The sequence below is a fragment of the Sodiomyces alcalophilus genome, assembly GCF_042370955.1.
Source record: "Sodiomyces alcalophilus JCM 7366 unplaced genomic scaffold ACRALscaffold_3, whole genome shotgun sequence".
NCBI classification, from domain to species: domain Eukaryota; kingdom Fungi; phylum Ascomycota; class Sordariomycetes; order Glomerellales; family Plectosphaerellaceae; genus Sodiomyces; species Sodiomyces alcalophilus.
The window spans coordinates 5,034,651-5,047,960 of record NW_027263534.1 but is presented as its reverse complement, the minus strand read 5'-3'; the positions used below and the strand labels follow the sequence as shown (position 1 = coordinate 5,047,960).

The window sequence follows — 13,310 nt, the reverse complement described above, 5'->3', positions numbered from 1 at the left end:
GCCGCGTATTTTACTCACGCGCTTGGGGATAGCGCGATACCGTCTTCTCATTTTCTATAGTAAGGCGACTAACTCCCCCGTAGCACATGTTAACGACTAGCGAAGCCGGGCGGACAGTGGGTCTAACGGGCCCCTGTTTAACCCTTATCGTATATACTAAGGCAGATAAGGGCCCCCTAGAATAGGATCCGAGTAGCGTAAAAAAAGGAAAAGGGGTTCCTCTTTCGCGTACGCCTCTAGCCGGATTCGAACCGACCCGGTCACCTTAACTATATAGTAGGTATACTACCACTATACTATAGAGGCCCTTAATTACCTTAATCGTATATATAAGGATATTAATAAATAACCGTACGCGGCTAACGCCTTATAAACGTTACGATAATATAAAGACTAAGTATTTAGTCGTTTTATACCTGGCTTTAAACGATAGCTAGCTATCGCGGGCCAATATTAATAGGATAATACGGCGAAGACTATATTCCTAGAAGGAGCTCTTAGTAGCCGCCTCTATACCGCTTTTATTACTACGAAACTCCCGAATAACTACCACGCTTAGGTGATAGAGGTGCAGAGTATTACTTAGAGTCTCGAAGCCCTCGCTCTAAGGCCATATTTTAGTTAAACACCCAGTAATAGTAATAATAATAATAATCACGTCTATAACTATAATAGTAATATAAAGATAGGAGGGGTTAATCGAGTATAGACTAAGAGGAAAAAGATAAAAGAGAGCTATAATTATAGGAAGAAGGGATACCTTACTAGGAAATACCGCTTAAAGAAGAAGGACACTAAAGATTAAAAGGAAAGCCGCGAGGCTAAGGTCTTAGTAACCTTAGACGACGAGATAACCTATATAGAAGCCACCGATAACGATAAAGACTCGAAAAAAGAATAGCTCTAGTATAAGAACAGGCACTAGAGCCTACTATAAAGGAATAAAGGGATTGGAAAGAGTTTATATTATAGTCGCGACGTAGTTACTTAGCTTTTATACGAGCGCGGATAAATAAGAAGTTAATTACCGCTCTTATAGATACTAGTTATAACTATTACGCCGCTATAAGCGAATATCTTATAAAGTCCCTCTGCCTCCTATTAGTCGATAAGACTAGAAGACCCCTCTCGGAGTTCTCTGATACTATAGGGTCTACTAAGAGTTCCGCTATCGCTGTATACGATCTCGAGATTAATAGATATAAATAACGATTATTAGCCTATATAATACTAGGATTAGATCACGATATATTCCTAGGGAAACCTTAGATAGAATATAAAGATATTACCTATTACGTAAAGAGACGTCGCCTTTACTATATAGTAGCTCGGATAGATATCCGACTCTAGGGCGAGGAAAAGCCGGATAATATTAAAGCTATTCGCGGAGCTTAAATAGTAACCGGGTCAGTGTTCGCCAGTATTATAGGCCGGTTATAAAGGAAATAACGGTTTGGAAAAGAGGAACTCGCGCTTTACGTAGTTAGTATTAAAGATATCGATAAGGCCCTGTGAGGTAAGTCTCTAGTCGACACCCGGAAGTATATTCTAAAGGAGATCCTATAACCATTTCCTAACTTATTATCTGATTTATAAACGAACCGCCTTCCCCTATATCGACCCGGAGTTAACTATAAAGTAAACCTTATATAAGGTCCTAACGGTAAGAAGCCAGAACCACCCTAGGCCCTCTTTATAATATATGTAAAAAAGAACTATTAGTCCTACGGAAAACCCTTACCGACCTAATTAATAAGGGGTTTATATAAGATAGTAGCTCCGCCGCTAAGGCTCTAGTTCTATTTATAAAGAAGCCAGGAGGTAGGCTATAATTCCATTACCACTACCGCGCCCTAAATACCATTATATAAAAAGACCGCTACCCTCTTCTACTAATTATAAAAACACTCCGAAACCTAGAGCGAGCTAAGTGGATTACGAAGCTCGATATAGTTACTATATTCTATAAGATATAAATAGACGCTAGCTCTAAAGCAAAGATAGTATTCCGAACCCGATTCGGCTTATTTAAATAGTTAGTATACCCCTTTAGACTTAGTAGCGCCCCCGCGTCCTTTTAACAATATATTAATAAAATGCTATAGCGTTACCGTAACGATTTTATTACCGCCTATATCGATAATATCCTAATTTATATAAATAGATCCCTATACGACTATAAGAGGAAGGTTAAACTAGTATTATAATCTCTAAGCGACGGAGGATTAACGCTTAACCCGGTAAAGTATGAGTTTAACGTAAAGAGAGTAAAGTACTTAGGGTTTATAGTTACCGCCGGTTAGGGTCTCTCGTGTAACCCTAATAAACTAAAACCGATCCGAGAATAGGAAGCTCTAACCTTAGTAAAAGGAGTCCGAAGCTTCCTAGGCTTTATAAACTATTACCGTATATTTATAAAGAACTTCGCCTATATTATAGCTGCCCTAATAAGACTAATAAAGAAGGACTAAGCGTTTTCCTAGGGTCCCGACGAAGAAGCGGCTTTCGAAGAAGTTAAGAAGAGGTTCCAGGAGGAGCCAATGCTACGGTAATAGGTCTTAAGCAATAAAACCTTTATAGAAACTAATTACTCGGGATTCGTACTAGGAGGTGTATTAGGATAAGAAGATAAATAGAGACGTTATTACGTGGTCGCCTATTATTTACGGCGACTTATAGGAGCTAAGTATAACTATCCTATTTATAATAAGGAGATATTAGCGGTTATAAGTTATATAACGTATTAAAGAGCCGAGCTCCTAAGTTATAGTTGTTTTATAATCCTATCTGACTATAAAGACTTAGAGTACTTTATAATAAAGAAAATACTTAATAAAAGATAAAGCTAATAGGCTAGAGAGCTAGCCTAGTTCGACTTTATACTAGAATACTATAAGGGTACTAAAAACCATACTATTAATACTCTCTCGCGAAGAGAATAAGATAAACTAAAAGACTTCTCCTATAAACAGGAATAGGCATAATATACATAGTTAATCCTAGAGACCTTAATCCCCCTAAAGATCCGCCTCCTTTATAAGAACCTATAGGTATTCGAAGCCGATAATAAATTATAACGGCTATAGGACGCTATAATAAAAGAAGATAACTAGTATCGCTAAGCGACGTAAGCCGTATCTAAGGGTAATCGATAGTTCCCTCCCTTATTAGGTCTCCGAGCCTAGATTACCGATTATAGGACTACCCCGTAAAGACTACTAATATTCCGAGGCCGCTTATAGGTACCGGAAGCCTAAGAAAGGAGTATATTACGAACACGAGTAATCTAATCCATACATAACGCCACGATTAGAGGTTATCCAGGACGGGATAATATAATCGCTCTTCTAGTAAGACGCTTTTTCTAGCCGGGGATAAATAAAGATATATATAGGTTTATATATAACTATAATATCTATAACTAGAGCTATATATAGAGGAATACTTAATAAGGGCTATTAAAACCACTCCCGATTCCTAAACGAATAAGGAGTAATCTATTAATAGACTTTATAACGGATCTAGCTCCCGCTAAAAAGAAAGAGTATAGGTACCTATAGGTTATAACCGATTAACTTATAAAGGCTATTACTCTTAAAGCGATAGACTTTATAGAAGCGGAAGCTTATACTAAACGGTTCCTATACTATTACTTTTGGTTTCACGGTATACCTTATTTAATCGAAAGCGATAGAGGTTATAACTAGATAAGTCGCTTTTAGCGACACTTCTATAAATTAAGCAGAATCGAATAACGATTAAGTATGGCTTATTACTCCTAAACCGATAATACCACCGAGTAAGCGAATTAAAAGGTATAGGCGTACCTTTAAGTCTTTATTTACTACGCCTAAGCCGATTAGGATAAGTTACTACCCGTAGCCTAACTAGCGCTAAATAACTATAAAAGCTTTACTACTAAGATAAGTCCGTTCTTCCTACAATATAAATACTATATCGACCTGATCTAAATTTATAAAGAACTAAGTAGCGATACCTAGGAGTTTATAGCCTATAACCTACTCCGCCGCCTCTAAAAGGCTATAGGGTTCGCCTAAGCCTTAATAGCAGCTATATAATTATAATAAAAAGAGTTAGCGAATAAGCGTTATATCCCTACTAAATAGTTTCGAAAAGGCGACCTTATATAGCTCTTACTCGCGAACTACTCGACCCTATAACTATCGTGTGAATTAAGCTGGCTATACTAGAAATATAGAGTAACTAGGGTTATTAACCCGTATATAATAGAATTAGACGTACCTTTAAACGTGTACCCGAGGTTCTATAAAGACCTCCTATATTATATAAGCAAAGACCCGCTTCTTAGTTAAGTCCTATATAACCCCTAGCCCGGATCGATCCGTGATAGTCTAAAGGAAACCGAATAGATAGTAAAGGAAATCCTATACGCGAGGAATAGGAAGGTAGGTAAAGGCGTAGTAAAAGAGGCGTTAGTAAAGTAGGAAGGATACGCCTAGATATCCTAGGAACCGATAGAGTCCTATAAGAATTAAGTGCCTTAGATCGTAATGAAAAGAAGTATAGCCCGATTAAAGTTAATAACGGACCTTGTAAACGTTATAAAAAGAAAAAGAGTTATAGAAAAGGCGGTAAGGATTAAATAAAGGTTAGCATAATGGTAAAGACGACTATATGAATTAAGCCGGGGCGGATAAGCCCCGCCCCTAGCTACCGGGTTTAGGCGTTAAGGTTAACGTCGTTATAAATATCCTCGTTACCGTTAACGCTTTTAGCGATAACAGGAGATAATATAGACGGCGCGACCTTAGCCTACCTATCCGTCTTCTTTCCCTTAAAGGACTCGATATCCTTTACCTTAACGGCTATAACCCCTATAACGTTCTCGACCACTTATAGGAACCGGTTAAGCCGGCGTAGGCCTTCTGCCTTAGTAAAGGTAATCATTATACTAGGAATAGGCGTAACGATAGTAGGAGACGCCGCGGTAGGTATAGGTCTTTCTACTATAATATAAGAGGCCCTGTGGGGGGGGGGGGGGGGGAACGGTAGTATATACCGATAAGCGAGGCTTACCGGCTTCTAAGTTAATAGACGTTAAGATAGGCTTATCCTCCTATACAGTGCTAGAAGCCTTTTTCGAGACCCTAAATACCTTCTAAAAGGCCGAATAAGCCGCTATAAGCGCCTCTACCGCCTTAATGTTATAAAAGGGGTCGTCGGCGCCTACCTTTACCGCCTCTAGGAGTGCTACTGACGGACTAGTTATCCTAAGCGGAGGAGGAAAACACTTATAACCGCTCTTTAAGCAGTTATAGTATTAAGGATCGGGTATCCTCGCTCCGGGTCCTAACTAATCGGGGTAACGCCGCCTATCCTGGCCGTTAGCCTTTACCTTTATATAAGCATAGTAATAAAGAAAGGCGAAGCCGTTACTATACAGAACGGTTTATATAGTGTGATCTCGGATAAGTCTTCGATAACAGGAGTGCTTAGGACCACGAAGTATATATAACCAAAACAATATATATAATAAAGAGACCTTTAAAAGAGGTTCCTAGAGGTGCGCGCTGCTCTGATTAGGGTAATATAGCTTAAACGAAGTGAATATAATAAACGTGGTAAAGCTTAGGGTTAAAAGGATAATAATTATATAGGATAATGATTATCCTCTATGTCTGGGTGGCGTCGCCACGTATATATAATGTATAAGATAAAATAAAAAAGCGCGCGCGTCCTATAACGTCACGTGATATCCTAACGATATAGCACTGGGTCTCCGATCCACCCCTCTATAATCGGCCCTAGTTATCTTACTCACGTCCTTATGGCTATAATAACTCTAAATATAATTAGTTTACCCTAATTAAGCTAAGTATAATCTAGTAGAACTATTCTAAAACTCACTTACGCTTACGAAGAGTCCGTCCGCCGACTATATAATCCTCCTTCTTAGTATATACTTACTCTATAATAGCGGTAACTATATCCTTATCCCACTTAATTCTAGTATTATATCGTAGCTATCCTTCTTAGGGGATCGCTTATAAAGGTGGTATATATAAGGAGCTATTAATAGCGGCGTCGTGAAGTGTCGCGCGGTAGACACTATTATATAAATAGACCCAGTTATCTTAAGAGAATAAGCTAGGTCTGATCGGGCCACTACAAGAGTCTATAGGCCGAGGGTTTTATAGTCTATAGAATAGGTGACTATAAGATATCTTAATACCCTTATCTTACTCCTCTATATCCTTAATCTATTTAGTTTGGATATTAATCTTCCAAGGCTTTACTAAGACTTTCTTTAGCGATATCTGAATAATCTTATAACTATTTAAGTTAATACTAGTAAACTTAGAAGATTTAGAGGACTTAGGAGTCTTCTTAGGACTCTTCGTGACCTTAGTGATCTTCTTAGGCGAGATAGGTGCTAAGGGCTTCTTAGAGATAGCCTTAGATATCTTAGGACATACCGGGATACTAGTATCTTTCTTAGGCTCCTATAACTTAGGAGCACTCGTAACTAGGGCCTAAGTCTTCTTTTTGGCCTGATTAGAGGAACCAGGGGTAGCGGGCTTAGACTTAATAATAGGTTTATTAATAGGGGTGAAACCTATACTCTTAGGAGGCGGTGGTAGAGGGGACTAAGGGACCACCGGGACCGCTAGTATCTTCTAATAGCCGAAACCAAGAATTACTCTAACACAGGATAGCCATTCTTCCTTAATATAACAAGCATAAGCTGTACTATTATTTCCGTAGCAGCGTCCCTATATAAACCGATAAATCTTTAAGCTCTAAGGGAATAGGTATCCCTCCTAGATAACGGCTCGTATCTACTCCATAATAAAGAGGCCGTATAAGTGATTATCCGTCTAGCAAGGACCGGGAATAATATAGAAACGGCGGGTAAGGCTAGAGACGGCCTTATTAGGCGTATTAATACTACGCAGCTAACCTATAGCGTACTTAAATAACCGTAAAAGGCGATCTTTAGTATTACTAGTATACTAAATACTATTATACCCGTATATACACTATATCTCTTAATCTATAATTAGACTAACGAAATAATTATGGAAGTAATAAATAATAGGGACGAGGCGACTTCTTTTAATACGGTTAATTACCTTAAGCGGCTAAGGAGAGTAAATTAGCGTCCGGCTATTTAGTTCCTAGTAAGGCGTAATATTAATCTAAGCTATAGGACAGCTATCCCCTTATCTGCGCTTAAATATTACACGTATTATATCTTCTAAACTACCCTTCTCTAGCTACCTCTTATTTATTGGGTTATAATACGTCCTAAATAATAACTAAACCATAGGATAAGTATCCTAGGACCTCTCGCTAAATATACTTATTATAGGGATATAAAGGAGTATTATATTAGTTATAGTAGCGTTAAGTTCGCTATCTATAGTATTCTTAAGGAGGCGTTAGACTATGCGTATATTATCTTTAGGCTGCTAAGGGAAACCTATAAAGGTGGTAGCGTTATCAGGAACGTTAAATAAACGATACGGTAAACCTTACTAGGGGAACACCTATCGGCTATTATTAGGGTCGCTAATATAACGGGGGCGCGTGGTCTTATTAATAGTAACACGAGTAGCGGGTACGATATTAGCGGTAAGGACAGGACCGGCGGGAGCCGGCTCCTAGTAGTTAGTAAGGGATACAGATATTCTTAATATCTCTATTAGCCTGATCACGGCAAGGTATAGACGGCGGATACAGGAAAAATATATAAGGGCGGCGGGGCAATAAATAGTGAAGAAATGGATAGCGGGGGCAAGTTAGAAAAACAAACTTAACGATATAGGCAAAAAGAGGAAGAGAGGGAAAACGGGTTAACTAGGGCTAGTGATAAGGGATATATATCCTTTATTAACGTCTAATATTTCTAGGCAGTGCCTCCCTTACGAGACTGGCTTTAACTAGAGTTTCTATTACGGTAGCTAGTTAAATAGGGTCGTGATTATTAAAGAAAGGGTAATCCTGGTGCTATTCACGGTTTTCGGATAAAGGCAACTTAGTGAATTAGGCGCGGGATCTAAATACGGAAGTCGGCTTACCGTATAACTGATCTAATTAGACGGAAAGATTAGATAGCACCTTTTCTATTATACCTATAGTCGCGACTATATAATAAAGCGACGTAAGGAAGGTAATCGTGAATCACGCTTAAAGCCTAATCTTTTTAGTAACTTAAAATAGGCTGTTTATTTAACTACGCCTCCTTAAGTCACTAAAACTATAAATCGCTAGGCCACGTTACTTATCGTCGAGGGATATAAGGCGGAGGGCTACCGGCTAGGGGCGTATCTTTCGGGCTCTACGTCTTTATATTATCGTATAATTCGATATCGTGTTTCCCTTAAACTTCTTATTAATAATAATAATAAGATTATCGATATATCTGCTAAAGCTCTAATCACGGGGCTTAATAACCTTAGCTCTTATAAGCGTAAAAAAGCCGTGGCTTATTAGGAGTCGGTCTATCCTATACCGTGCTTCTAGTCGAAGACACGACTTATCGCAGGTGCGGTTAATAAGTATAGTATTTTTATAATAGTCTAAGATATAGTAGTGAGTTCTTTTTACGCTTTTTATTATATTACCCTGATTAGGGTAAGCTGATATTATGGATATAGGTAAACTCGTACTTTATTTAGTATAAAGTGGCTAGTAAAGGTAGTGTATTATATATTAAGCTGGATTTTATAGGCCAGGTTATTTAAGGTGACTCTAAGGCTATAGTCGTAGGCCGGGTATAGGATAGCCTGCTAAATCTCGCTAATAAAGACGTGGAATAGGAGCTATTTAAGAAGGTAAGGTCTAGTAATAGTTTATCTCTATTTCGTCGCCGTGTATTCGTGGCTAAGGACCTCGCTAGTCTATAAAGGGAGTATATTATAAAGACGGTGACCCGGGCTTACGCGGTTAGAGCCCTGATTATCTAAGGGTTCGGGGTTATTAATAAGGTGCCGTGTTAGTGCTATAAGGAACGGTGGTCAGCTATAAGTAATCGGGTTAATAATAAGATCACTTATCCTTTCTTTAAGTACGTGTCGCTTTAATATAACGATCGATTTCCGGACTATACTAACTGCTATGTTTACGAGACCGCTTACACGTATCGCGATAAGGGACTTTAGAAGCAGTTCTATTAGTCTAATTAGGAGGTCTTATAGCCGGATAATAACTATATAGGTATTAGTCACTCTAATCTATATACTAAAGACTTACTAGTACTGCTATAGTCCGTATACAACGATAAGATACGTCCACTACTATCGCCTTAATACGGCGTTTTTATAGTAAGCACTATTACTCTATGCCGTGAAAGTGCTTGGTAGATACGTAACGTTTATAGAGGAAGGGGTCTTAAACCGTGGGACTATATAATAGTATAGGTCCCTGTGTTAGCGTATAAATATAAGGACGACCTCGAGAAGTTCTGTCACACTATTCAGAATAACATAATAAAAAGGGATTAAGAAGAGACGGTGGAGTGGTATTATATCCCCTTTATCTCTAGGGCTTAGGTTTAGCGGCATAAGTCGGAAGTATATAGCCCTAGTAATAGCGACTATAAGAGTAAGCCGGAGTAAGATATAGATAGGTGATTCGGGTAGTGATTACTATAATCAGGGTAACCTTAGTATAATTAGGATATTTTATTTCGGTGCGCGGCGTAAACGGGTAAAGGAAAGGTAGATAAATAATAAATATATTTAGTAGATATATCTTTATAGTATCCACTTAGTTAATGCGTGTAAATAGAAAATAATAATAATAAAATATAAATAAAAGGAACTAATAAATAAAATAATAAGTGGAAGGGCGTAGGATAGGGTAATTAGGGTAATAAAGGGTAAATAGGAAAGTAATAGGAAAAAGAGCGAGTAAAGGAGTCCTAAAAGTAGTGTTTTTATTTTAGGGGGTAATAGTTAGTTTTTAACGATAAGTAGATAACGGTGCCTTATATATCCTCGGCCCTAATACTATATATAAGACTCCTATTAAGTATAGTATTACTATAATTAGGTTAACTAGGTAGGAAGTAATAATAAGGAATAAAGTATAAGGTTCTAGTATAATCCTTATACTTACTTAGGTTAAAGTCAGGATCTCTAGGGATATAGACTTTAACTCTTCCCGACTATATCGCTTTCCGGAGCTCTACTTCTAACCTCTTATAATACTCGCCTAGTAAGTCCTAAAGTCTCGCTAACCGTCGTAGAAATGCGTTAACGGTCTAATTAGGGGAACCTATATTATTTTAACGCTTATTATGCTTGGCCTTAGTATCTTTATTAGTGGATTCACCTAGGAGGAGGGGTGCTTTAACTAGCTCTTTATTAACGGGGACGCCGCGGGCAGGGTATATAATTATTAGTTCTTTAGCATAGTCCCTTTCTAGTATCGTCTAGTCCTCCGGCTCCTAGTATCCGTTTTCGTCCTAAATAAATTTCTTAAGGCGGTTAGCGGTAAAGGTGACGCCCTAGAGCTTTTCCCCTAATAAAGTCGATAACCTAAAGGTCTTATTATCCTAATTAGACGATATAATACGAAATAGGCTATTCTAGCGGTAATCTAGCTTCTTATCGCGGCTTATATTAATAGCTAGCTTAGTATCGTGTACGAGGATAAGGTCGCCGACTTAGAGTCTTTGCTTACGCAGGGTCCTGACTCTTAAACGGTTAATAGAGTCCGTTTTCTGTTACCGTTACTTATTAACTATATCGATAATAGTCCTCTTATCGGCTTCTAGCTAGGCGAAGGCCCTTAGGCGTAGTAATATCTTTTCCTTAAGGGTCTTAACGCGGCCCTAGTTAAGCACTCTCTAGGTAAGGCAGGTCGTTTTAATAGGCGTGATAGCCTTATAGCTATAGAGGAGGTAAAAGGGGGTCCTTCTGGTAGATACTTATATAGTCGTGCGGTCCGCGAAAAGGACTATAGGTAGGATCTTATATAACGTACCGCGGTAAATCTTCTGCTAGATAGTAAGCGTATAAGCGATAGGCTTATATCCTACCTTATTTAGACTATTAGCGCGGGGGTAGTAGGCAGAGATAACCTTCCGCTTTATTAGGGACGCCCGATTTAGCTCGATTATACTACCCTTATTCTTAGGACCCCCGTCCACGATAATATACTAGTATAGCCTATACCGGCAGATAACGTCTTCCTATAAGAATATTATAACGGCTCGCGACGTGTTCTTCCGTAGTAGACAGGCTTTAACTTATCCCGTGAATATATATTAAGCTTCTACTAAATAGTACCCGTTAAGATACTGGATATTAAGACTTACTTATATAAAGGGGAGGGCTTATTAAGGCAGTTAAGTAGCGATTAAGGGATCCTCGCGTGCTTTACCTTAGCGGCTTTAATACTCGGCGTATACTTTAATAACCTCCTTAGTCTACTTATAGATACCGTCCTAAGTATATAAGGGGGTAAGCTTCTAGTATATCCTATCCCTTATATAATAGCCTAACTTATTATAGGCCTTCCTAATTAGGGTAACCTAAGTCTCTTTATCGTTAATCCACCTTTTAGGAGTCGAATCTTTTATAGTAACTCTTATCTATAGCAGACCGTCCTTTATAAAAACACAGGTTAATCGATCTTTAACATAGCGGGCGTTATAAGGGTCTATTCTAGAGGGTATCCGCAGGCTCGTTAAATATAAGGCCACTTATCGAGAGAACTGGCTCTAAGTAATATCCGGGTCTAAAACGTCTTCGGCTAGGGTAGGGTTATTAAACCTTTTATCCGTATCCGCGAGGAAGATTTAGCCGTTAATAAAGTCGTTAATATCTCCTTCTATAGCGTCGTTAGCCTAATTAGACGGAGTAGTAGGTATCCTCGAAAGTCTGTTAGCCGTAGTATTCTTAGTTCCCTTAATATATTTAACCTCGAAGTTAAAGAGTCGGATCCAGGTAATCCACTAAGTAATAAGTACGCCGGGCAGGTCCGTGGCAGAACCACTAAGCTAGGAGACTAAGGCTTAAGTATCTGTTTTTAGTATAAAGCGGACTTTATAAAGATAGTTACGGAGTCGGCGAAGCACCTTTAATACTCCCCTTAGTTCTAGCTTACCGGCGTTATAGACCTTCTCTGCCAGGCTTTATCTACCGCTTTCGTACCGGGTAATAGCTCTTTTCCTATTAATATACTAGCCTAAGATCCCGCCCTAGCCCTTAATATATATGTTAACGATTATATAGATAATACTAGCCCCTTTACTATACTTAATAGTAATTAGAACTGGTATAGAGGTTAGGGTAACCTTAAGAGTGTCTATAGCGTACTACTAAGGCTTATTTTATAGGAAGACGGAAGTCTTCTTTAGTAGGTCTATTAACGGCCCCACGATAATAGCGAAGCGGTAGATCCAGATATAGTAAAAGGTGGCGAGACTAAGAAAAGAACGGACTTCGGAAATAGTCCGGCACTTCTACCACTTAGTTAACTTAGCTACTTTAGCCTACTTAGGGGAATGGCTATCGGTGCCGTATATATAGCCTATAATAATAGCCGCTTTCTTATACTATTAGCTTTTAGCGCTAGCTATAGTGCCTCTAGCGAGCTTTATATTAAGAAGGACTCTATTAATATTACTAATATACTCGGCTATATAGCGGCGAATTCTAGGCTTAATTAGGGTATCGTTATAGGTAGTGGTCCGCCCTTTAACCGCGATATTATTAATAAAGGGTCGATAGTACTAGGGAATAAGGTCGTAAAGGATACGGGTTATAGTATATATAAACTAGGCCACGGAGTTAGTCGCCCCTTATAGAAGGGTGTATATCCTAAAGAGTCCTAAAACCGTGGCGAAGGTCGTTAAGTCCCTTAATTCCTTATCGAGGGTAACCTAATTATAGCCGGAGAAGGAATCCAGAAAGGAAACTATTATATATATACCGAAGTCCTCGGAAAACTTATCGGCCCTAGGCGGGATAAAGGTATCTTATAGGGTGATAGTATTAATCTTAATAGCAGAGTTAATAAGGCGTATATTACCGTCTTTCTTCTTTATAAGGAACCAGGGGTTTCGGTAGGCCGCGTGGCTTTCCTTAATAACCCCCTTATCCTTCCTATCCTTAATTATCTTAACGATAATAGACTCTAGGGCTTTTAGGATAAGGATCCTTTTCGCCTATTATACCTTATACGGAACCACCTTAATCTTCTATAGCGGGGCGACTCTAGGGTTAAGCCTTCTATATTCCTGCTAATCCTATATAAAGGCAGCTTCGCGGTTTAGGAGGGTCTTCGTTAAGAGCTCCTTTTCTATAGGCAGCAGA

General features: G+C 38.7%; 1 non-coding gene across 1 annotated transcript; it reads right to left on the bottom strand.

The window, feature by feature from the left end:
* Window positions 1–231: 231 nt before the first annotated feature.
* ACRALDRAFT_t119 lies at window positions 232–306 on the bottom strand. The gene has a single exon. It is a non-coding gene; the product is annotated as a tRNA-OTHER (tRNA).
* Window positions 307–13,310: the final 13,004 nt, after the last annotated feature.